Source organism: Protopterus annectens, chromosome 1.part2 (genome assembly GCF_019279795.1).
Source record: "Protopterus annectens isolate FY-2018-M chromosome 1.part2, PAN1.0, whole genome shotgun sequence".
NCBI lineage: Eukaryota > Metazoa > Chordata > Ceratodontiformes > Protopteridae > Protopterus > Protopterus annectens.
The window spans coordinates 570,887,853-570,914,064 of NC_056727.1; positions in this window are offsets into that span (position 1 = coordinate 570,887,853).

The window sequence follows — 26,212 nt, forward strand, 5'->3', positions numbered from 1 at the left end:
CTTACACCACTTTATTTTTTTTTTCACTAAGTCTCTTAGAAAGAAATTATTGTGGGGGACTGTGCAAGTTGGGCACACGAGCGTGCGAGCGCGCGTGTGTGTGTGTGTGTGTGTGTGTGTGTGTGTGTGTGTGTGTGTGTGTGTGTGTGTGTGGGATCCACTTCAAAATGCTGAATGTAATTTTCCTACAAGAAGCACAGTGTTGGTATACAGAATGTCCATTCCTAGAAAGTAAACTTTAGGAAACCTGTCTCCAAGAATGCAACTGTCTAGAATGGCAGGCTCAGTGAACATTCACTCCCTTGTAGTGCAGCTGCAGTAAGGTAAAGCTACAAACAGCAATGCTTGGATGACAATTAGAGCATGCATGGATGTTCTCCATACTGCATGCATCAACATGCAATAGCAAAATACCTTGGTATACATGGCAACAGTAAAATAACAAATAGTGGCCCAGAAGCAAGATAAGGATGACACAGCTATAGGTTTCTTGGAAATCATACCTGCTAGCACTGAGGAGACATGCAACACCATGCCACTCTACTGAGATGCACAGATCCTGGCAGTGGAAGGGAGTATATACCACCAAGAAAAGCAAACAGGTGGCAGGAGTTACTGGAGTCCCACAAGAAAATATAATACAGGCTGTAGGGGGTGAATAATTACCACCCAAGTAAAAGAATTGACAAAGAGTGCAGTTCACCATCGTCCTACTCCCCAACTCACTTGATGTCAAAGTGGCAAACTTCATGGGGAAAGCTGTCCCACTGAATAACATATTGCGTGATATATAAGTGTTATGCAGTGATCAGATCAGCAGAAATCTTCAGCACGTTTTCCCAAAGATGTTCCTGCAACAGCAGATCAGGGTAAAATCCTGGTCATGGAAATGAAGAAGCTGTTAGTCATCACAGCTGTCATGGAATGTGACTTATGCCTAAAGTCAGGGGATGCCATACTGCATTAGCTTACACTGCAGGAAAGGAAGGTGACAACATGCCTGTTGATCACACACAGGGATATGACTGAGATCTCAACAACATTGAACTGGCTGATGGATATCACATTTCCCTGTATGCCAATAGGTGTACAATGTGCATCTCTTACTGGGTATTCATCAACACTAAGTGGTACAGTCTCCTTGTCAATATCTTTATGTTTGCAAAGAAACAGTCATTGTCTTCCAGGGTGTTATCCGTCTCAGGGACACTAGAAGTTTCACACTAAAACTGGATTATGTGTGCCTTGGAGTTTGGCAAGGCCTTTAATAATACATGTCATGAGCATTAGTCATGTGATGGATATGTGGATGTCACGTCTTTTTCTACCTAATGTTGTGGTATCAAATTCTGGTGTGTGGCATTCATCACAAATATGGTCACAGCTTCAATTTCCATACTGTGCTGAAGAGTCTCCTTTCCTGAGATACATACCCATAAAGGACATTTTTTTCTGGTTTTCATGTTTTGTATGCACAATGGTCAGAGGTGCCTACAGAAATCATGAACAGGTTCCATGACTGGATGGCCCGGTAGCTATACCACAAGGATATACAAAAACCCATCAAAAACTTGCATTATGCCCTCCAAGATTCTGATCTGTGCATAACCTGAGAGTTGGTAACTGGCCCCACATCCAGATCAAGGTGGAAGCATAGCACTGATAGCTCAGGTCTTTGTTATACAACCATACAATTTGCCTCATTGAAATATTGACTTCAGAGCAGGATCATACCAATAAACTATGAGAACCTGAGCTACAGCAACATCCTCCATCATCTTACTAGGAGAGATGGTAGGTGAGGGAACCTGAGCTACAGCAACATCCTCCATCACCTTACTAGGAGAGATGGTAGGTGAGGAATGGAACTGTCCACTGTCTAGTAGATGCCCATCTGCAGTAAAACACCAGCAGTTATCTCCATGTTGTGCTCCCCCATGTGACCCTGTGGTCTACTTGTAGGATTATCTGCCTGCCTCCACTGTGTACTGCTACCTCCTGCATATGTGGAGTCCTCCTGTGAGATTTTCCAACTCATGTGTCTCCTTTCCATACATGCCTTCCACATACAGGAACGAACAACCCATAACAGTTGCATGCTTCTATTGTGTCAAATGGAAAGGCCATCTCATGCTCATGCATGTGTATGCAATTTTGCCTACAAATGTTGCTGTCGATGAACTCACAATTTCAGACATTTGCAGACAACTCTAACTTTTCTAGACTTGTCACTATCAAAGAATGTATTTTCAGATGACAACTCTAAACTGGAATTTGTATACTAAGAAGAAATGGTAGATTCAGGCGTGTACCTATGACATCATTATTACTTTCATACATGGATATGGTTGTTATGGACATGGGAAAGAAAGAGAGATCTGATATTGTGCAATATTTATACAAAGTCAAAAGCCAAATTAATCAATACAAAAAAGGCATCCCCTAAGATATTAGAAGAGAAATACAGGCAAAGGCATCCAGATGTGGAAAATTTCACAATAAAAAATAATATCACAAAAACCAAATGTAGAAAAGAAGATTAATAAAATAGAAGTTAAAAAAAAATAGAAGCTGTAGTTATGGAATGTCTGCGAAGTGAAGGATTTGGTGTAGAAGGTCTAACACAGGTTACATCACAGCATGATGGAATGAGTCCCCAAAATAAGGAGAAACAGGAAGATCAAGAGATGCCAGAAGATGAGCTATGGACATGGGAAAGAAAAATGGAGTTAATATGCTGTAATGTCAATGCAAAGGAGAAAGCAAACTAATCAATATAAAAAGAGCAGCACCAAAGATATTTGAAGAGAAATCCAGGCAAAGGAATCCAGACATGGAAACTTTACAGTACAAAAAAATAAGAAGGCGAAGAGGAAAAGTAGAAAAGAAGATCAGTAATGGAGAACTTAAAAAAACAGAAACTGAGGTTATGGAGTACCTGCGAAGTGAAGGATTCAGTGTAGAAAATCTAACTCAGAAAGCACCACAGCAGGATAGAGCAATAGACATTCAAATTAAGGAGAAACCAGTGGAACAGGAAGCAACTGGGCAGTTACCATATGAAGATATTTTGCAGCCTTCCACAGGAAACAAGTATAAATGTTCACTTGAAGCTGGATGGCAACAGAAGGAACAGGAAACTGTGGCAACTCTGACGCAGTCAATGTTAAGGAGTGATAGGCCAGTGAGTTCCCATATGACAGAGCAATGGATGACACAGGATGAAATTGAAGAGAATGTGACACAGGAAGATGCTATAGAACTCTCTATAAAATGCTTGCAGGAAATGGAGAACAAAATATGTGCCTCAGTTTAGAATAAAATGAGCTTAGAGAAGTGATTTAATAGAGATAACCGGGAAATGCAAAGCAGTTACCGCAGTGCACACAGCTTGGATAGCTATATTAAGATCAATGAAAGAAATAGGCTGCAGAAGGTTAATAAAACCCAAAATGTCAGAAGTCTGATAAAACAAATGAACACAGTAATTAGGACTGTCCATAGAGATCCATGTGATATAACAGAAATAAATGGGATATATTACTGTGCAGCTAAATTAATAACTGATAAAATTCTACCACAAGAACACAGGGTAGTGAGGGAAAGGAAGGGGAGAAATTGAATACCATGATGGTAGTATCAAATAGAGAAAATTATAAAGCAGTTAAGACAAGAAGTGTCACTGTTAGAAGACTATAGAAGAGGGAACAGATCAACAAAAATCCTCAGAAACACAGATGTGATAAAAGCAATGTGCAATATTATAACGGATCAGGATCTATCTTGCACTATTGCAAATAACAGACTAAAAATTTCAGCACAGGCAGAAAAACTTAGAAGATACACAGATAAATGTAAAGGAAAAGTACAAAATAAGTACTTTATTGATGACCCAAAAATGTTCTATAGAGAATTTGGAAGCAAGGCAAGGAGAATTGAAAAAACACCAAAAAAAGAAATAGCTACATTTTGGAGTAATGTCTATGAGGAGCCTGTGGAACATAACAAAGATGCCAAATGGATAGAAAAAGTAAAGGAAAGAATAAGAAGTTTAAAGGTACAGGATATGAAATGGGATGAAGCAACGGCCAAACAGCTTGACATAAAGTTAAGAAAATCCTCCAGTTGGAAAACCTCAGGCCCAGATGCAGTACCTAACTTCTGGCTAAAAGTACTAACATCTTTGCATGAACAATAGCCATGAGTAAGAACTATTTATATCTACACCCCAAACAGACACCAACCTAGTTAACAACAGGAAAAACAATGCTCAAGTCAGCCTGCAAGTTATCCAAAAAATTATAGACCAATAACTTGCCTTTCGACGACATATAAACTATACACTGGAATTTATGCCGAGAGAATTTATAGTCATTTAGAAGAAAATTCAATCATGGCAACAGAACAAAAGGGTAATAAAAGAAAGTCATACGGAGCAAACGATCATCTGTTGCTAAATAAAGTCATAATGGAGAACTGTAAAAAGGGGAAGAATCTAAGTATGACATGGATTGACTACAAAAAAGCATTTGATAGTATCCCACAATCATGCTACATAGAGTGTTTAAAAATGTATAAGATACACTCTACACTGATTGACTATATTACAGTGAGCATGAAACAGTGGCAGGCCACTTTGCAGTTAAGCCATGATAAAGGAAAAATTATTATTCCAGGGATAAAAATCCAAAGGGGGATATTCCAGGGCGACTCCCTGTCACCGCTGCTATTCTGTCTTGCCCTTAACTCATTAAGCTGTCTACTTAACAGATTAGGCCATGGCTATAATTTGGCTCCTAGAAAACAACAAAGTGTAAAGACCTCTCATCTTCTCTTTGTCGATTATTTAAAACTATAGCTCATCAGATGAGGAACTGAAAGCACAACTGTAAGTAGTTGAAACTTTTTCAGATGATATAAGAATGTCATTTGGTCTTAATAAATGTGCAAAAGCAACCTTTAAAGCAGAAAAACTGCAGCACCAAGAAAACATCAGTTTGGGAAAAGAATGTGATATAAAAGAACTTGAACTTGGTAGTGTATAAATATTTGGGAACTGTTGAAGGATCAACAATAAAATGTGAACAAATGTGAATAAAACTTAGTAATGAATATTTTAGAAGACTTAAATTAATCCTGAAAACAGAGTTGACATCTAGGAACAAAATTCAAGCTATAAACCAATTTGCTCTTCTTGTTCTAACTTACAGTTTTGGAGTGATTGCCTGGCCCTAAAATATGTTGGATAGATTAGACAGGAAAACAAGAAGGATGCTTCATGCTCACCAAATGAGTTATAAAAATCAGTGCATACCTCTCTCTCGCTCTCTTTCGGCTTTTCCCGGTTAGGGGTTGCCACAGTGGATCACCTTGTCTGCTCATGATTAGCAGTGGAGTTTTATGGTGTTGAGTTGCCAGCCCGGTGCCCAACCTTCCACAGGAGGCACACACATACACGCACTCACACCTAGGACCAATTTTAATGTGTCCAGTCCACTTGCAGCGCATGTCTTTGGGGATGTGGGAGGAAACTGGAGCACCCAGAGGAAACCCACATGACCACAGGGAGGACATGCAGACTCATACAGAAGACACCCCAGCTAAAGATCGAACCGGAGAGCCTCTTGCTGTGAGGTGACATTGCTAACCGCTGCACCACCGCGGCCATCAGTGCATACCAAGATTATATATTTCCCATTCTGAAGGAGGTATGGGCCTCTTTGAAACTAATTTCATGTATAGATCTGCACTTGTGGAACTGCACACATATCTGCTGACCTCAAAAGACCCAAATGTAGTGAAAGTTTTGAAACATGAGGAGAATAAATCTAAGATGACTTCCCTGCTTAGTCTAGCAAAAGCATATCATTGTCAAGCAGGAATGGAAATCAAACCAGGAGTAGATAAAAATCAGGCAGCAATGGAATGTGCCAAAAAAACAAAAGAAAAAATATAAGGTGAAGGATCAGATGAGAAGGCAAGAAATGTGGAAAACAAATATAGGTGCAAGTATAGAAAACTTCTGGAAGAACCGCATGTTGATCAGGATCGACTGCAGGAATGGTTAAGGAGAGGCAAATTCAAACCAACAGATGAAGGTTAATATTGATGGCCCAAGATAGTGGGCTACGTACACATTGGTTTACAAAGTCCATTGAACATGTGGGAGAGACAGACAAATGTAGGTTTTTCAAAACAGAATTGGAAACAGTCACGCACCTTATTGCTGGTTGTGACATACTAATTGCGGAAGGACTGTAAACTGAAAGGCATAATAATGTGGCAAGACTGCTGCACTGGGGATTGTGCAAGCATTATGGTATTGCAGTGGCTGAAAAATACTGGACATAAAGTCTCATAGAAAATTATGAAGTCTACATCACATGGGATCATCCATTACCAACAGTTCAAAAGATGGATACGAGAAAACCAGATATAGTGATCTATGAAAAGAAGACAAAAGTAGCCTTGATCATTGAAATCGCTACACCTAGTGACTACAGTATCTTGTGTACAGACAGCCACAAAGTCATAAAATATCAGGATTTGCAGGCAGAAATGAGATCAATGTGGAAGAAAGATACCCATACAGTTCCAATAGTAATAGGAGCAACAGATCTTATAAAAAAGGAATCTACAATCGTATTTAGATATGTTACCAATACATGTAACTCCATATAAACTGCAGAAGGAGTCATTACTGGGCACATTGCAAGTGCTGCAAAGAGCACTTCTGGCTGACATTAAAGATTGAAACAGTATTAATCTCAAGAACTTTAATCGTACTTTGACTTATGAATGAGGTCCATTCCCATCCTGCTATTAGAAACCCAAAAGACTTGGAGAAATTAAAAGAGCAGATATGGCTCTTATGACAGCTGTGGAGGTGTGCAGCATAATGCACTCTATATTTGTAAAGGTATTTTGCTATGCTATCAGCTAATCAGTGTGCCACTGTGGATTAGTTGTCTTTAGCACCTGTGTTTTTGAGGAGTGTGTGTGTGTGCCTCTTAGCTTTGTTTGCAATGGTACAGCTGTTACATTTTTAGAAGCACATCCCATGCAATAATGGATTTTGTTTTTCAGCATGCAATTGCTGCAGGGAAGTATGTTTAATTTGCCTCTGGTGTGTGTTTTTGTGCTATCCTAGCTTATTGCACTATATTTTGAGAATTGAATGATTCACAGTACACTAATTTCTGCAACAGCTGCTGGACTCTACTCACAGAAGTATGAAACTGTTTGGATTTGGGGGCACTATGTTTGGGGGATATCACTGCTTTCATGACTTGCACTGCTTTGCACCACCTTTTCTTTGGGGGGGGGTTGCTATGCTTTTATCATTTCCATTTGATGTCTGTGGCATGTACGTGTTTTGGAGGAAGGGAAGAAATTACCTTCATAATACTGTGTTTCCAAACTGCAGCTTAGCTGGATCCCTGCAGTGTATGTGCTATTCATTCATTCGTTCATTCATTCATTCATTTATTCATTTACATATTCATTCAGTCATTCATTTATTTTCTCAGTCATTCAGTCATTCATTGCTTTATATCATTTCCTATTTTGTTTATTTATATTTCATAATATTTTTGAGGTACCATATGGGTGACTGCTTTGGGGAGGTATTCATCTTTCATGAATGCAGTTACAAGTATTTTGTATTGTATTTCCTACATTTAGTGTTCTTTGACTATACTGTCAGTTTGTTGCGATTCAGTAACTTTATTTCCCCACTAGATAAGTTTAAACATCTTGTCTTCAGGCATATTACTTAACATTTTTCATACTTTTTTCTTGTCTGTATGTAAGCGTGGACGGTGATGCATTGTGTGTGCATGTGTGCATGTGCAGTGTGTGTGTGTGTGTGTGTGTGTGTGTGTGTGTGTGTGTGTGTGTGTGTGTGTGTGTGTGTGTGTGTGTGTGTGCATGTGCACACGTGAGAAAGGCAGAGAAAGAGAGCAAGCTGAAAAATGTGTAGGAAAATATTGACTATCTTCTTTTGTATTTTACACAATATTTTTGTCTGTCTGTCTCTCACAACAACCTGAGGTTCACAATGCCAGAAATAGGTTATTCTTGGATGACAGTTTGTATATGTGTATGAAATATTTTATGGAAAAGTAATTCTTGCATTGCTTATTGTTTCTCCCTTGGTAATTCTTGCATTGCTTATTATTTCTCCCGTGGTAATTCTTGCACTGCTTATTGTTTCTCCCTTGGTAATTCTTACATTGCTTATTGTTTCTCCCTTGGTAATTCTTGCATTGCTTATTGTTTCTCCCTTGGTAATTCTTACATTGCTTATTGTTTCTCCCTTGATCACAGTCACTTGAGGGTCACACTGTCAGAAAGTACTAATTACAGATACACTTTCCTATCAGAAAGTGGTTATTCTGCATGAGCAGCATGCCTGTGAAATGTGGTGAAACATTTCCTATGTAAAAGTAACTCAAGCAGCTTTCTGACAGATGCTATGTTACCTCATCACAGTCCAGCAGGGTGTCCCCTATCATAAAGGAGTTGTTCTGGTTCATAGTTAGTTAGTAGGCATGCAGTCCAGGAGAACATTGAATAGCCTAGCTCAATTGTCACAGAGCAGTGTCTGGTTAAGTGACTTGCTCAGTCATACACTCTAGACAAATGGATATTGTGCGAATCCCTGGACTGCAGGATGCAGCTCCTAGTCTTAAACCTGCATGGTAACTGTCAGACACTAGATGTGAGTGCATGTGAGAAATGGCCAGCAATACTTCCATGAACAAAAATAGTTGCATCTATGTTTAGTCAGTATTTCTATCACTGAATCACAGGCAAGGAGGAGTAGTCTTCCACAGGCAAGTCATTCTTGGGCATTATGAGACATTAGCTGAAATATCACTGAGAAAATACATCTTACAGATTTTATTGTCAACATCTCCCATCACTTGATCACAGTCATACAGTACTAGTTGTGCAAGTTAGACTTGTTATTCTTGCAGAAGAGTCTGTATGGGATATAAACTAAAATACTAGCAAGAAAAAAGTCTAACATATCCTATTAAGAAAGAATTTATGCCAATTAATCACAGTCAATCCTGTTTTACACTGTCAGAAAGGGGGCTAATATAGAAGTTTGCACTATTTATGAAACTGCTTCCCATGTAAAAGTAGATCAGTCAAATGATATTTACTTTGCCATAAATGGGTATTCTCAAGGGCATTTAATGTGAAAACAATGGAAATACTTCTTAATTTTTTTGTTTATCAATTATTTGTTTATTAGGAAAGTGAACTGTCCTAGGACCCTTTTCATCCACACCTTAAGTTCCTATGCACAATAATGTTTACGTGTTACAACATGGTACTTTACAGCAAAAAAATTGGAATGTGGAAGGAAACCCATGCAAATACAGGGAGGACATACAGACTCCATACAGAAGGCACCCCACCTAAGAATAAAACTAGAGAACTTCTAACTGTGAGTCAACAACATTAACCACTGTGCCAACCAGGTAGAGGTTTGATTTATAGATGCAGTTTATATCTTTGTATAGACTTTTCTTGGACTGATATGAACAACACCTTTGAGTGAAAGAAGGTTTTTCTCCCATATTTTACTCATACTTGAAGCATTCATACACCTTGTTGAAAAGATTTTCACAGCAACCTTTATTGGGAGAATACCTTTGCTGCCACAGACTCAGTCCATACGTTCATACTTAAGTACTAGTCTAGCTACCTTTCTGGGCCATTTTAAGCCTAGACAATTTCCCTTAAAAGTAAGAATCAAACCCTATACTTTGTGTCTGTGAGATAAACGCCTTAATGTTACACCATTCCCCAAACACCTTCAACATTACACCATTCTCCAAAACAAAATCACTTCCTGAATACACACACACACACACACACACACACACACACACACACACACACACACACACACACACACACACACACACACACACACACACACACACACACACACACACACACACACACACACACACACACACACACACACACACACACACACACACCTGCACAGTACTTAATGCATACTAACTGCTGCGAGATTAGAACCCCTGCCTACCTAGCTCTACACACACACACACACACACACACACACACACACACACACACACACACACACACACACACACACACACAGTACTTAATGCACACTAACTGCTGTGAGATTAGAACCCCTGCCTACCTAGTTCTACAATCAAGAGAACACAGTACTTAATGCTAGCACTATGACACTGAGTTCTTGCTTTTAGGATCTGATAAAGTTAAGGGCTGAGTTATAATTTCTCATATTAAATGCAGACGAAGGGCAAAAGTAATCAATTATCCTAATCTAGGAAATCATCCCTGTCAGGTCAGTCCTAACCAATCAATATAACTATTAATAAAGTCTTCTTATACTAAGAAAGGCAATCCAGTCAGGAGAACAAATAATCTCTCCTCCACTTCTTCCCACTTTTCATTGCAACAGTATGAGGCATTTATCCTACCTATCATCTGTTTTCGTATTCTGAAAACAAAGTATTGGAATACTTTTGCAAGTAGCTGTACCACCCCTTTTGTGGGTGGTTTTGTTCCCTACATCCATGAAAATAAATGTACTAACTCTGAGGTGAACTATTTTATAGATAAAGGGAATACTTAATTTTACAGCAAGACAAAACTTTCTCTTTATTACTAAGAATTTGCAACCACATATTTAATATATTTAGCTTTGTGGTTATTGGGGTACAGCACACAATGTCAGGGAATGCAGCTACTCTGCAAAAAGCACACACACACACACACACACACACACACACACACACACACACACAAACATATTTGAGTGCATACTTATCCTTCGAAGTAGTCCTTTTATTGAAGAGTGAAAACATTGTAGCTGATTGAAAAACAGCTTGGCAGATCTTACCAATTTCTCACTTTCAGGTCGCTGTACAGTGGGGATCAGGAGATATGCCCTTTCTCCATTGTAGTGTGATATTGCAGTTAGTATATTTAATTAGGGATTTATGTCATTTCATCAAAATTACAGAGCAACAAACTGCATATGGTCGAGACTATATGATTGAGATTCCGGAATCATAAAAAAAAAAAAAAAAGTAAAAAAATAAAAAAGAAACCTTTGTGTTTTTGTAGGGTGGCAGGCAACCATGTACCCCCACACTCCCTACTAATTATATATACCATTTCAAGATCACACTACAGTGGGGAAAGTATAAATTCCCTGATCCCCACTGTTCCACGATCTGCATACAGTTGCTTCGACTATTTGGAAAATCGATCATATGGTCTCGATCATATGAAGTTCAGCTTTCTGAAAAGTTGATCTTCCAAATGGCACCCATAATTAACAGGGGCATTCCTTCTTCCATAACAGGGGAGCAGGGGAACCTCTGAACACAGGTTTAAGGTTATTTTGATCCTTTATGGATTGATATTTTGCAGTTTGAGAATTTGATGTCAGTGATTTGCATGCCGACATTAAAGCACATTGACAATTTCCTATGCTGATATATATATATATATATATATATATATATATATATATATATACGGTTTCACTTCAGAATTTTGAATTACTGAAAACTCGAGCTTCATATGGTCGAGACCATATGATTACATTTTCAGAAACTCGAAACTACGAAGTGAAATAATAAAAAAAAAAAAAAGTCAGATACATTGTTTCTGCATGGGGGCAAGCTCCCCTGTACCCCCCCACCCCCCTACTTAAATATACCAACTCCAAGATCACGCTACAGTAGGGAAAAGGGAAATCTCCCATTCCGGGTTGTATGCAGAAGCCCAGAATGGAAGATTTCTCATTTCCTCTCGATAGTGTGATCACGGAGATGGTGTATTTAAGTAAGGAGGGTGCAGAGGGACTTGCCCCCCTGCAAAAAACTTATATTCAACTAAATTAAAGTGCTTTTTTTGCACTTCACAATTTCAAGTTTCTGAAAACTCGATCATATGGTCTCGCCCATATGAAGTTCGAGTTTTCAGTAATTCGACATTCTGAAGTGAAACTCTCTATATATATCTATATATCTATATATATATATATATATATATATATATATATATATATATATATATATATATATATATATATATATATATATATATATATATATATATATATATATATATATGTGTGTGTGTGTGTGTGTGTATCTACTTTGTAGAACTGGAAAAATATTTACTCGAATTTCATAATGTCGAGACCACTTCAGTGAAACCGCATATTATTGAACACCTGGAACATCACATTGTCACTCCGGGAAACTAACCACTGGGCCACCATGGTGAATAAAACAAACTGAAGCAAATCAAACCCACCCATGTTGGGGGCTTCACCTACCACATCCCCCATGTGGGGGACTGCACCCCCACACCCCCCAAACTAAATAAAACATCTCCAAGATCACACTATAATAGAGAAAAGAATAAAGTTTACCATGGTGGCCCAGTGGTTAGTTTCCTAGAGTGACATGCAATGTTCCAGGTGTTTGATAATATACGGTTTCACTGAAGTGGTCTCAGCAGTATGAAATTTGAGTAAGTGTTTTTTCAATTATATAAAGTAGATCCATATATATATATATATATATATATATATATATATATATATATATGTGTGTGTGTGTGTGTGTGTGTGTGTATATATATGGGTCTATGTTTATATTTTTGGAAACTTGAAAAAAATATCGAAGAGACCATATGATCGAGTTTCAGAAAACTCAAACATCAAAAAACATTTTTTTTAATTTTTGCAGGGTGGTAAGCCCCCTTGTGTGGGGGTCTGTGCCCTACACCCCCTGCAAATTATATATACCAACTCTGAGACTGCACTACAGTGAGGAAAAGGAAAAATTTCTCAGTCCTTGATATACCACTATCTCCATTCAAAAGCTTTGAGTTTTCAAAAACTGGAATCATATGGTCTCGACCATATGGAGTTCGAGTTTCTGAAAACCTGATCAACTGACAGGGACCGATGCATGCACACACAGACACACACACACACACACACACACACACACACACACACACACACACACACACACACACATATATATATATATATATATATATATATATATATATATATGTGTGTGTGTGTGTGTGTGTGTGTGTGTGTGTGGTTATCTCATCAATCTTCAAATGTTCTTATGAGCATATTTAAAAAAGAGCAATCATTTTAGAGTGAATCTAAAATTATCACAAATAAATACAGCTAAAACAATTTTTTTTTTTTGCAGAGGACATGCCCCCCTACACCACCACATCTCCTACAAATGTTATATGCCAACTCCAGGATCACACAACAGTGGGGTAAGAGCAAATTCCCTTACCTCTGCAGCAATGAGAGCTCAGGCAATATGCTACCAGCAAAAATTCCATACAAAAGAATGTTCGCTCATGCAAGCATTCACTCTTAGTTGCAGCTTCGTTCATGCTAATGAGCCTTCACTATATATGTTATTGTATATATATATATATATATATATATATATATATATATATATATATATATATAGGTCTACTTTACATGGTCGACTTTTCACAAAGTCGACTTTCATATGGCTGAGACCAGATGATCGACTTTCGGAAAGCTGACAATGTAAAGTAAACACAAAAAACACAATGAACAGCTCTGCCACCCCCGTAACTTAAATATACCAACTCCAAGATTGCACTATGGTGCGAAAGAGGGAAATTTTCCCATTCAGCACTGTATGGAGATAGTGGTTCCCCATGGTTGGCTTTTCAAAAGTTGATCATATGGTTTCGGCCAAATGAATTTCGACTTTGTGAAAAGTCGATCATGTGAAGCGGACCCATATATATATATACATATATATAAGCAGAAATTAAACAATATAATGATGAGGCAAAGAAGTACTACTATAGATAGTGAGAAATTTAATTACTATAATCAGGTGTTTGGAGAGAATAAAAATAACCAATTAAAGGTGTATATAATATAAGGTGGCAGAAAATATACTGAAAAATAAGCTACCAATGGAACAGTAAAAGTAGACTTTGCCAATAGGGTTCCCAAATAAAAAGATAGAGAGTAGGCAAGAAACAGTGGGATGCAACTGGACGAAGATAGCCAAGGAGTTGAGGTATATGACACAAATCAGGTGGTGGCTGAAGGAGGGCTAAAATTATGGGAAGAAGCAAAGGAATAGATTGAATTACATGATAAGAGTAGGTTCCCATATCAGGGAATGGTAGCTGAATACAGAGAGAGAGAGAGACAGAAAGAGATTGACAGATGTAAGAGTAATAGGTGAGTGGCTCCCTCTGGTGAAATACTTTGTGGAAATGAGAAAAGATATGGCTATAAAAAGGGAATAATAGGTAAATCTTATGGAGTCATAAATGATAACTATAGAGATTATTCACAGGAACTCAGGCAGGACTGGTAGAAAAGGCTGGGTGGACTAATTACAAAAGATCAATTCTGGGACGTGTGCAGTGCTTGTATGTATACAGCTAAGTCAAGATGGTTTAGAAGACCTACATGGGAATATTTACATATACATTTTTATTCTCCATTAACTACATTGTCAGTACATAAAAAGGCCTTCTTAGCATTAATTGTGTTAGCATCCAAAACAATGATAACCAGAAACTGGAAACCAAGGGGGAGAGTGACCTTGGAAGATGTGATAGGTATTATAAAGGTAATAAAGCAGGAATGAGGCTTGTAAGATAGTGGAAGGAACAAAATGCATATCCTAAGTGGATTGTGTAGGACCATTACTTTCACAACGGAGATGAGATTGATGGTGAAGAAAGGAATGTCGGTTCACTGAGAATGGTGCAAAAATAAATGAGTAGTAAATGCCATATACACTAATAGGCTGGAAAAAAATAAATGTTTGAAAACGTTAAAATTGTTATGGAAATGAAAATATGTAAATTGATCTAAATATGTGATTGTGGATTATTGTTGATGATTTTGGATACATGCTGTTTGACAAACTGTGAATTCTATAAAACTATGTCTCTTAAAGAAAAATATTTAATTCATCACACAAATCAGACTCCATCATATTACATTTGCCAAGTTTTCTTTTTTGTTGGAAATACATTCTCCCACTGATGTCATTGAACTGTTGCGATTGCATAAGCTGTCTAATAAAGGGGGCTTTTGTTATTTTACATATAATTCTATGACTAGGGTATCTTGCAAGTGATTTCCAATGCAATTCTGACATACGTTGTAATCTTTTGTTTTTGTAGCTTTAGTTACTTTACTTTTTGATGTACTTTAGTAGTATGGTAGTTGTTATATTACGTTTTGTTAGTTTTATGCATGTAGTTATTTTTTTGTCTATTTAAGTTTAAATAGTTATAACTAAGACCATCTTGTTAGTAATACCTTATGCCAGTGGACTAGCTGCAGCTAGTGTTTTACTTTATACTTCTATTTTTAGTTGCTTAATTTTGAATAGTACAAATTTCATTTCCACCTACTTTTAGTTGCTTAAATTTAAATATTATACATTTAATTTCCACAACGTAGATATAAATGGTAATTTTTGTATTTTGTTGATTGCACATCTGTACTATATGTTCAGCATGTATGTTACTTTTATATTGAAGTAAAATAGGAATGTGGGATGTGTTTCAGTTTATATATATATATATATATATATATATATATATATATATATTATTTTTTTACTCTTTCTTGCAGTTTTGTGTGTTGGGGCACTGTTTTAGGTGGCTAGGTGTTTTGGGGATTTCTGTATGTCTGGCCATTGCGTGTACAATGTATAAACTTTTATATTATAAATATGGCAGGTTTAATGGAATTTTTAATAGTTTTGATAGCACACCAACAATTTAGAGGTTTGATGATGTGCTAAGGATGCAGATAAGTTTTTCATTATATGCCAAGAATGTAGATAAACCAAAAATATCTCCAGTTTACTAGCTACTACACATAATTATATTTGCATTAGTCGACATCCACATTAGTCAACATGCCACACAGATACTGCAACATGTTAAAAATGCGAATGTCTACCTGCTGCTATGCATGCAGTGAAAAACAACCACAGCACATGCAAACCACAAAACAAAGAATGCAGAAACATTATTTTATGTAAGGAGGCAAGCCCTCTGCCTCCCATACCTTCTGCTAATTATGTATACGTCCTCTGAGAGGTCAGAAACTATTCCCAAACTCTAAGAATTAGGTGATCTCACACACCAAAGCAGTCAACTAAACAGATGTTGACCAAAGCATCTGTAACCCCCCCCACATATGTATAGTCTGTATGCACAGTATTAGAATGCATTGAATAAGGAAAAACAAATGTTCCAAAAAGCAGAACCATACAAATTGCAATCATAGGTTCATAGGTAGGTACTGGGCTATTGCCCCTAGGGCCTATATAAGCCTAGCCAAAAAGGTACCCTGGCTTTTGTCACCCAAGAAAATTATTTTCCTGTGCCCCTGTCGAGCAGAGTCACAGAAGTGATCCCCGGGGTGAATTTTTTATTTCCCATCCAATCATCAAGATTTTTCTTAAAGAGTACTAATGAAAAGCTTTGTTTGATATAGATAGGTAGTAGTTTGTTCCAGAGTATGGGAAGTTTCTGAGACAGGAATTTATACTTCTAGCATGTTCTGTTTATTGTGGTGACAAGGTTTAGGTCCCTAAAGTGTGTAGCTCGGAGGGATTGGGATTTCTTTAAGTGGAGCATGTCCAACAGCTCTGGGTTTGACATCGCTTTGTATGTTAGGCAGAGATCGCCTCTGAGTAGGCAATATGTGACAGAGTAAAGCTGGAGTTTTTTGAGACGGTCTGCGTATGGCATCTGTTTGAGGCTTGTAATCCTCTTTGTGAGGTATTTCTGCGGCCTTTCCAGTTGTTGTAGATGTCTTGTGAGGTGCATACCAAAAGGAGCTTTGTATTCAATAATGGGTCTAATGACTGCCGAGTAGAGGGGAACAATGACCTTTTTTTTCCTGAATGAGAAACCTTTTGTGATGAGGTGTGCCATGTAGAAGGATTTCCTGACTAATGCGGCGATGTGATTATCAAAGGAGAGACTGCTGTCCACCTGTGTCTCAAGGTCTCTTATCACATTTTCAGTGTTAAGTAGACTACCGCCTATGTGGTAGTTCATGGGTACAGAGTAATTACCAAAGGGGATGACAATGCACTTTTTGGCATTGAGCTTGAGGCCATAGCTTTGACGCCAGGTATCTGTCTCAGTGAGGCCTTTTTATAGGATGTCCACATTGTTAGGAGTTTCGATTATGGCTCCTATTTTACAGCCATCTGCAAACTTCATTAGCCAAAGACCTTCTGTGTTAGCCTGTACTTCAGAGAAGTAGCTACCAAACAAGAGAGGACCCAGGACTGAACCCTGTGGTACTCCACTTGCCACTGGTCTGAAGTCAGATTTGGAGTCTACTACTTTCACAGTGTGGGTTCAATCAGTGAGCCAGTTGGCAACCCATCTTGTGACATAGGGATTTATACCAAGTTTAGTGAGTTTATCTATAATTCCAGAGTGGGGGATGGTGTTGAAAGCCTTGGTGAGATATAGATAGGCTGTGTGAACCACCTTACCCTCGTCTATGTCTTTGGTGACTGCTTCAAAGAAGTCTATCACGTTTAGAAGACATGATCTGCCTTTTACAATCCCGAACTGGGTGGGGTCCAGAGTTTGGAGATTACCAGTGTCTTTGTTTATAAGTTCCGTGATGTATATTTCCTCTGAGAACATATATTATTCATGCAGATTAATTAAAAATATAGGACTGGAAATAACAGTTAACTAATATGCAGCATGTCTTACACTTTTGTGGAAGTTCTTGAATCATACTTATGTGATTGCACAGACTATTCCAAATTAAATAATTAATACCTGAAAATGGAAGAAGTAAGCTCAGTGGAACATAATTTACTGAACTATATTTGACAGAACATGTTTTTTCACATCTAGACCAGTTACACATTTCACCAAAAAATGATTTGACCACCTCTTAGACAGAATTATATAGCATAATTGTAAACTATATTTTGTGTTGGAAAAATCTAATTTACAGTTTTTGCTTTGGAAACCATTAAATTGCTAGTTTGAGAATACCTTTTTCAATACCAAGAAAAGTAGTTACAGGGTTGATAGTCCATTAGTGAAATAAGTACATGCACTATGTTCCTGTGCATTCCTACTGAATTTCTTTACTGCTTCTTTACTACTTAACATATTCAGTTTAGAATAACAATGCAGCCCCACACACCTCTTTCCATGATTATATTCATGACAGGAAGATTTTCTAATGTCATGCAACAGTATAGATAGTCTGAATATTGCATACGGGAAAAGTGGCGGTTATGTGCATACAGACTACTGTCATGAGGATGAGAGGAAAGAGAAATTCCAGAAATGCAGGTATATATGTACAAAATGTTTCACAGAGTAGTGAACACACTGCTGTTTGTACTGCCATTATGTGAATTTGGGCAGAACAGCAGGGGAAAGCCTATTGGATACAACAGCAGCACAGAGAAGCTGTTACCACATTGCATATAAACAGACATTTTTCCAGACCTTAATGGCAATACTTCCATTGTTTCTTGCATGAAATTTTGTCACATGCATTGTCTAAGAATAATCTTATCCTAGACTACTTCAACCTGTCCTTGACCTGTTGTTACATACAGTGGACAAAAGTTCCATTTAGTGCACTCAGTAGAATACTTGGCTCTTTGCCATCTTTAATTTAGTTGCACTGATTCTTTAACATCAGGATGCGTAATGGTCATTTGAGACATAATGGCTCAAACTAAATAAAAGTAATTGGACAACAATAAAACTAAATGCTACACTGTTATTGAGTTTATGCAAGATATATATATATTTTTTCTCCAATAACATTTTTATTAAAACATTTCAAACTATATCAACAAAGACAACAGCTATATTAACAGTGGCATAAACTACAGATAACACCAAATTTATATCAATTACAACTATTTACAGTTATATACATGTAAAAATACCAAATAGATAAGAAAAAATATTGTAATGAGGATATGACTAGGGATCTACATTTGTATTTATGAATATTTCAAAGCAATATCTAAAAAGAAAGACATCATGTATGAAAGAGAAGTTGCCAAAATTAAGCCCTAAATCAAACATAAAAAGGCCCTAATTACTTGAGTATATTAAACAAAATGTCAACATATTCAGCCCTCAAAGCTTTTTCTTTTAAAAATTTAGGTAACTATTTGCATGCCTTAATATAATTTGTCACTAATTTACAAAAGCTCAGCCAGTTAATTTGTATTAAATTATCCAAATCTTGGCAATGTAAAAATTTCAATAGAAAAAAATCAGTAATTAAAATTTAGAGATTGCTATTTATTATATTTTTGGGGGAGTATGTAACATTGCAAATTTATAATTCAGTGATTGGTTTAGAATATCCATTTTTGCTAATTTATGACTAGTACAGACAATATTTTTTGTAAATGTGCAGTCCCAGAATATGTGTAATAAATATGTATCATACGTTTGCAGGCAGAACACATTGCAGAGCATAAATGAAAGAAAGATGCTTTTTTGAATGGGGTCATATAAATGTTAAAAGTAATTATAACTTGTGTATTGCACAGCTTCTTAAAATACATATTTTTTATTTGGAATGTCTGTCTTTTAACAGTTTTGTATTTTACATACGTGATAAGACTGTTTCAATATATAGGGAAAATAAGTACTTTGTTAACTGAAAGTCAAGATTAATTTATAAGTCACAATTATAGATTTATCTGATTTTATGAAGACCCAGATGTCTCTCACAAGACTGAATTTATTCATACGACTCTAAAGTGTAATGGATTTAATTTCTCAAATGTAACATATTTGAGCTAATATACGAAGATGACCCTTAGGTAGGTTCATCGCAACTCTTACGCTATTAGCATTGATGGAACTGAATATAAAAAAAAATCAAAAATGTATTAATTTTTAATCTGAGGTAAGGTGATAGGTCAATTGTCTTGTTATTAATTTTAATTTTAGGGTTTAAAAGAGTTAATTCTAAAAGAGCAAATGCATTTTCAATGTTTAGTGTCTTCATTAATTTTTGGAAAGAAAAAAATAAGTTTATAATAATATTTTTCAGCCAAAACACTTTGTGATTTTGTAATTTGAGAAAAAGGATAGCAGCAAGATTACATTTACAGGATTTAAAAGTCTTAAATATTGACCTAACTTGGAGAGTATTCTGCATCTAAGTTAAGATTTTCAATAATTTTAATTAAACTATCAACATTTATGGCTAAATAGTATTTGGGAAAATCAGATAAGTTTAGCTCTCCCAAATTTCTAGATAAGACCAGTTGTATGTATGAGATTCAGATATATTTAGGAGACCATAGAAATTTACAAATAGTTGAAGTAATAACTTTAAAAAAATATGGGCTATTTCTGGAAAGAGGGATAGATATAAAATAATAGTTTTGGGGAATGCTCATTTTTACTATTGACACTTTTAAGAGAAAGGAACTTTTTGATTTGGACCATTAATCTAGTTTATTTTGGGTGCTGGATCAAGCTTTATTTATATTAGATTTATTTTGGAAACCTTGGTTATGATACATAGTTAGTCCTATGTATTTTAACAATGAATGTAGCTTCAAAGCAGGTATATCACTTGTATCAGTATAACAGTAATTTTGGCTTACAGGGAGTAGAGAGGATTTGAAAAAAGTGTAGCTTAATATTTGATAGTATTTAATATTTTTGGCATATCTGAGTTTGGACAAATAAAGTATATGCATACATCATCTGCAAAATTTGCTAAGGGAAGTTTAAACAATATAGGAATATCATAATGAGTCTTTTGAATGAGCTAAATGAATAATGGTCCAATATTAGTGTTAAATAAGTAAGGATATTGAAGAAAGCCTTGTCTAACTCCATTTCAGGGGTATGTGATTGGCTATGCATTTGTTAAGGATATTGAAGAAAGCCTTGTCTAACTCCATTTCAGGGGTATGTGATTGGCTATGCATTTGTTTACAGGTTGTTGAGTGGTAGAATTTATGTAAAGAATACAAATATTGTGCATAAAGGAGTCAGGAAACATAAATTTAGACACAGCTGAAAATAGAAATTTGTGATTTATTCTGTCAAAAGCCTTAGAGGCATCTACTACTAGTGCCAAAATATTTTGTTTAGTATTTCTGTATACAGCTGATAAGGTTTCAGCTGTTAATGTGTGGTCACTAGTTTGCCTGTGTTTCACAATACTTGCTTGGTATCTAGAAATAATTTGGGGAAGAGTTGATTTTCAGGCTATTGGCACTGATCAACGTGTATAATTTAATATCTACCTTAATGAGCACAATGAGTCTGTAATTGCTGGGATCAAGGAGATTAGAATTTGGTTTGTGGTCTAGAATATGTTTTAATTACTAAGATATAAATCGGAAATGGCTTTAATAGTAATGTCATTAAAGAGTTTGACAAGAATTTTATATATAATATCAGCAAAACATTTATAAAATTCAGAGAAAAAATATCAGGAGCAGGGCCTTTTCCATTCTTAAGGTTTTTAATGGCGTCTATATCTTCAGAGATTTTGCTGGTTAACATCTAGCTTGGGAAAAATAATTTTTAAAAGATAGTTGGTAAGATTATGATATAAGCACTTTTTGTGTTCACCTTCTAGTAATGTTCATAAATGTCAGAGAAAGGTTTTAATATATCTTCGTTTAAGCTGTATCTTTTATGTTTAAATAATGGTATCTATTTTAAGAGGCCCTTGTAGTTTAACTTATCTTGCTAATAGTATAAAAGGCATTTGTGCTTATTCTTAATAATGTGTTAACATTCTAGGTTCATGCCAGGAAAGTTGAAATTGATATAAGTGATTTAAGTAATTTTATAATGACTTAATTTGTCAGTGTCACATTTGATAACTTGGAGGGGTTCAAGGTTGTTTAGCTGGGATTTGAGTTTTATTTCTTTATATGTAGAAGCTTTGTTAAGATAAATGGCTTTACTGATCAAGAGGTTGAGTTTTATTTCCTTATATGTAGAAGCTTTGTTAAGATAAATGGCTTTACTGATCAAGAGGTCTTCTATTTTTGTTTTTAAAGCAGCCTATTGTATGCCAAAAGTAATATTTTCAGCATTCATGTTTATATAAAATTCATCTGGGATCTGTACAGTTTGAGTTTTGATTTCCTCACTATGTAGCAACATGGGATTTAGAGCCCAGTTACATGGGAGTCCTGCACTAGTGAAAGAGGTTTGGGTTTATAGCAAGTATAATTGTTGAGAGATCTGAACAAAAATTCTAGGTTCAGTAGAATAGTCGGTTATTCCATGTAAGAGAGTGGCAGATAGGAAGAAAAATAAATCCCAGACCATGACTTCTGACACTTTCAGCAGAAAGTAAATTTTGAATTATTTGTAGAAGGGGTAAAGTTCATTATGGAGTCAACCAGATCATGTTTAATGGTTAGGGCTAAATAGCAGAAACATATGGAAAAAATAACTAACATTGGATGATCTATCCAGTCACCTCCTAATAAAAGATAATATTTTTTATATTTATTATTGTTTAAAAGGTTGTGGATAGTAGCAATCAAATGTACCTGATAAGAACAGGATGCATAAATGTCTAATAGCATTACTTGTTTAGTGAAATGGTTACTTGTTATGATAGCCAAGAAAAACATATAGTTTTATAATAAAATGCAGTACAGCGGTAATTGAATGTTGCTTTTGTATAATTACATATCCCTACATGAAAGGAACAAACACCCAAGCATAACATCAGAGCACACCATTTTTCATGAAAATGCAGACAAGATCAGAATTATCATATTTAGCAAGCATTAAGAACAAAGAAGCAATTGTCCTGATGTGCTATTTGAATGATCAATCTAACTTAAAATTAAATTTTTGCTCTGAAAAAGATTTTCACAACTTGCTTGCTGTTGTTATAATTAAAAGAAAGAGTGGTTGGGTACTACATTTAGAAGCAATTTTTTTTGGATTAAGTATGAACAGCATGGAGAGAGTTTTTGCCTCTGGAGTTTGATCTAAAGTGGGAAATCCTGTGCAAAGACAGACAGTAGTCTTTCAATGAAAATTGTTTTTTAACTTTTGTAGTAAGCAGAACACTGTATGCATCTTATTAATTTGATAACGTCATAGATTTGTTGAGGTCTACTATCGTCTTACTATGTATATAGAGCCTAATGAGCTCTTTCAATTATGAATTGGTCAGCTTGTTTTGATCATTTAATGGTTTAGCAAAGATACTTTGTACTGTAGTTGGTAGAGCCTGGTGGTCAAAATATTCCAGCAGTCCCCTGATAAGTATGTTGTTTCATCTACCAAGTGCTTCTAAATTGAATAACTTTTCTTCAGTTAATTTCAGTTTTGTAGATTGAAAGTAGAGGGTTCCATAGTGGAAATGTAGTCTTCACAAAAAGCAATCCATTTTTCAGAAGCATCCATTATTTTACAGAAATCTTGCAGAGTATAGCTCATAGAAGTGATTTGTTCAGAGATTGTCTATCATGTCTTGAAGGGGAAAGAGAGCAGCCTTCAAGTCATCCAGTATAAAGCTTTGATCAAGCTTAGATTTGGGGGGAATATTTTTTTCTCATCTTTACTGTCAGTTTGTGTCTTTTACTAGCCACATCTTTTCTGGTGAGAGTAACACTGAACGTTTTGACTTGCAGATCTGTGTTTCCATTTATTCGTGAGACGGAGACTTTTTTTAGTTTGTGCTTTTAGTAGAATTTGCAGATAGTAAAAAGGTAATAACTTTGTGAATTCTGTTTTTTTTTTTCTAAACAGAAGTCCTAAAGGCCAAAACAGCCAAGCACACACTGACCAGGAAGGAGACAACAAACTGCTCAGTGAGTTCACACAGTAACCCCAAGATTCAGGTAATACTTCCAAAAAAACTGCAGCAGAGTAAAAATGTCTCCTGTTTGCATTATTTTGTTTAGAGTGCTAATAAAAGATCAGGGATGTTTAATGATTTAGTGTTCTAATAGCTGTTTATTCCTTAGCAGCCATCTTGAATCGTATGCAAGATATATTCAAGTGTTAACCTTTGCAATGGACTTCAAGAAAGGTCTTGTGGAAAATATATAAAATGTTAGCACCACCACTCATAAATAAATAAATAACCATGATGTAGTGGTCATTCACACAAGACACATTTATGACATTATTTCTGGTGTAGTTTTTACACCAACATAAACTTCATAAAACTGTAGTACAGTTTCTAATTTGTCCCTGGCTCTATTTAATGAAAAAACATTAAAGAAATTTCCTATGGATGGATTTTCTTCCAAGAAGATTCACAGAAATTACAGAAAATTAGGAAAACAGTCTTATCCCAAAATAAATAAGCATGACAGTCAACCTGTGAAAATGCAGAGTAACAGGTAATGAACATCCCCAAAGTTGTCTTTCAAAATAAATTAATTAATTAAATAAATACATGGAGCTGCTCTCTTTTCTTATCATATGTTAAACTTTATGTTAAAATAAACAGTACAGGAAGAAAACAGAATCCTTTATACAATGTATCTTATATATGCTTTAATGTCATTACTATTAATTTATTGATAAAATATATTGTTTCTCTCTGTATGGTCAGAGTTATGTTCCTAAGACATGCTTCTTGCCTAATATTCTGAGTTGGATGTTAATTTCACAATTATATGGTAAAGCATGGGCTTGTACGCTTCTACATCATGTCATGGTGTCTGAATCTGCAAGCAATAAGGTTATTCAGTTTAATGTGTCCCCTTTCAAATTTCTGTAAAAATTCATTGAGGAAAGAAATTCCATTTCAAGCTTACTGATCTCACAATAAATTGAATACAGCTGTCCATAAAATTAAGCAACCCACCTGCCAGAATACAACAGACCATTTGCACTGCTAACTGCCTGCCTAATGTCTAATGTTCCTGTGAAGTGCCAAAGAGCATGAAGCAAATAGACAGAGGTGGCCCAGAGGTAATCTAATGTATAACAAGGCCAGTATGGTACCAACGCACCACAGAAAGGACTGCATATTAAAGCAGAACTGCTGTGTTAAAGGGAAGAATAGCACTTGGGTTACACAATGGATGAGTAATTACAGACAGGAATACAGATGTCCCTACTAAAGCAAATTAGCATGGTACAGTTTGTGTGTACTTACTCATGGTACAGTCTGTATGTGCTTACTCATGGTACAGTTTGTGTGTACTTACTCATGGTACAGTCTGTGTGTACTTACTCATGGTACAGTTTGTATGTACTTACTCATGGTACAGTCTGTGTGTACTTACTCATGGTACAGTTTGTGTGTACTTACTCATGGTACAGTCTGTGTGTACTTACTCATGGTACAGTTTGTATGTACTTACTCATGGTACAGTCTGTGTGTACTTATTCATGGTACAGTGTACTTACTCATGGTACAGTTTGTGTGTACTTACTCATGAAGTGCCACTCTAGATGGCCTATGGAGGATCAGTACAGCAAAGAAGCAACCCAGTTCACTGAAATTAGGTGGAAAGGTAAGATAAAAATGCAGGAAAAGGGACGTACAGTCCACACTGCTTAGCTACACCTTATCAAATGCTTTCACAGTATCCCCCATGTTGAGATTATTAATACACTCTCCCATCTCAACATTAATCCATACATAGTTTGCTAGATAGGTAACTGGATATCTGGCAGGACCCATACCATTACAGTTTGAGGGTATTTGCTCTAGATAGAAAAATGGCACCAGTACTGGGTTTCCTCCAGTTTAATATATATTTTTCTGATGTAAAAGCTGAGATCAATTAACTGTTGCTGGGAGGTTATCAAATCCCATTCTAATACTTTAATTCTCATTCAAGGACTGCACCAAGCATGCTCAGTGTATTAATCATAGGCTTACCCTCAACACCACGAAATGCAATAAAACTTCATTTGGTATATCTAGTATCACTACTGCTTACCATAAATTAAACATTGTACTTAGGTTTCACACAGTCATCAGACACGTGGGTACATATGTTGATCCCAGACTCTGCTTTGACTGCCATGTATTTTTGACACTTAGAAAATACTTCTGCTTTGAACAGGTTATTCTTTGTGGTATGTCCTTAGGGCCCAATGAAATCATAGTCCT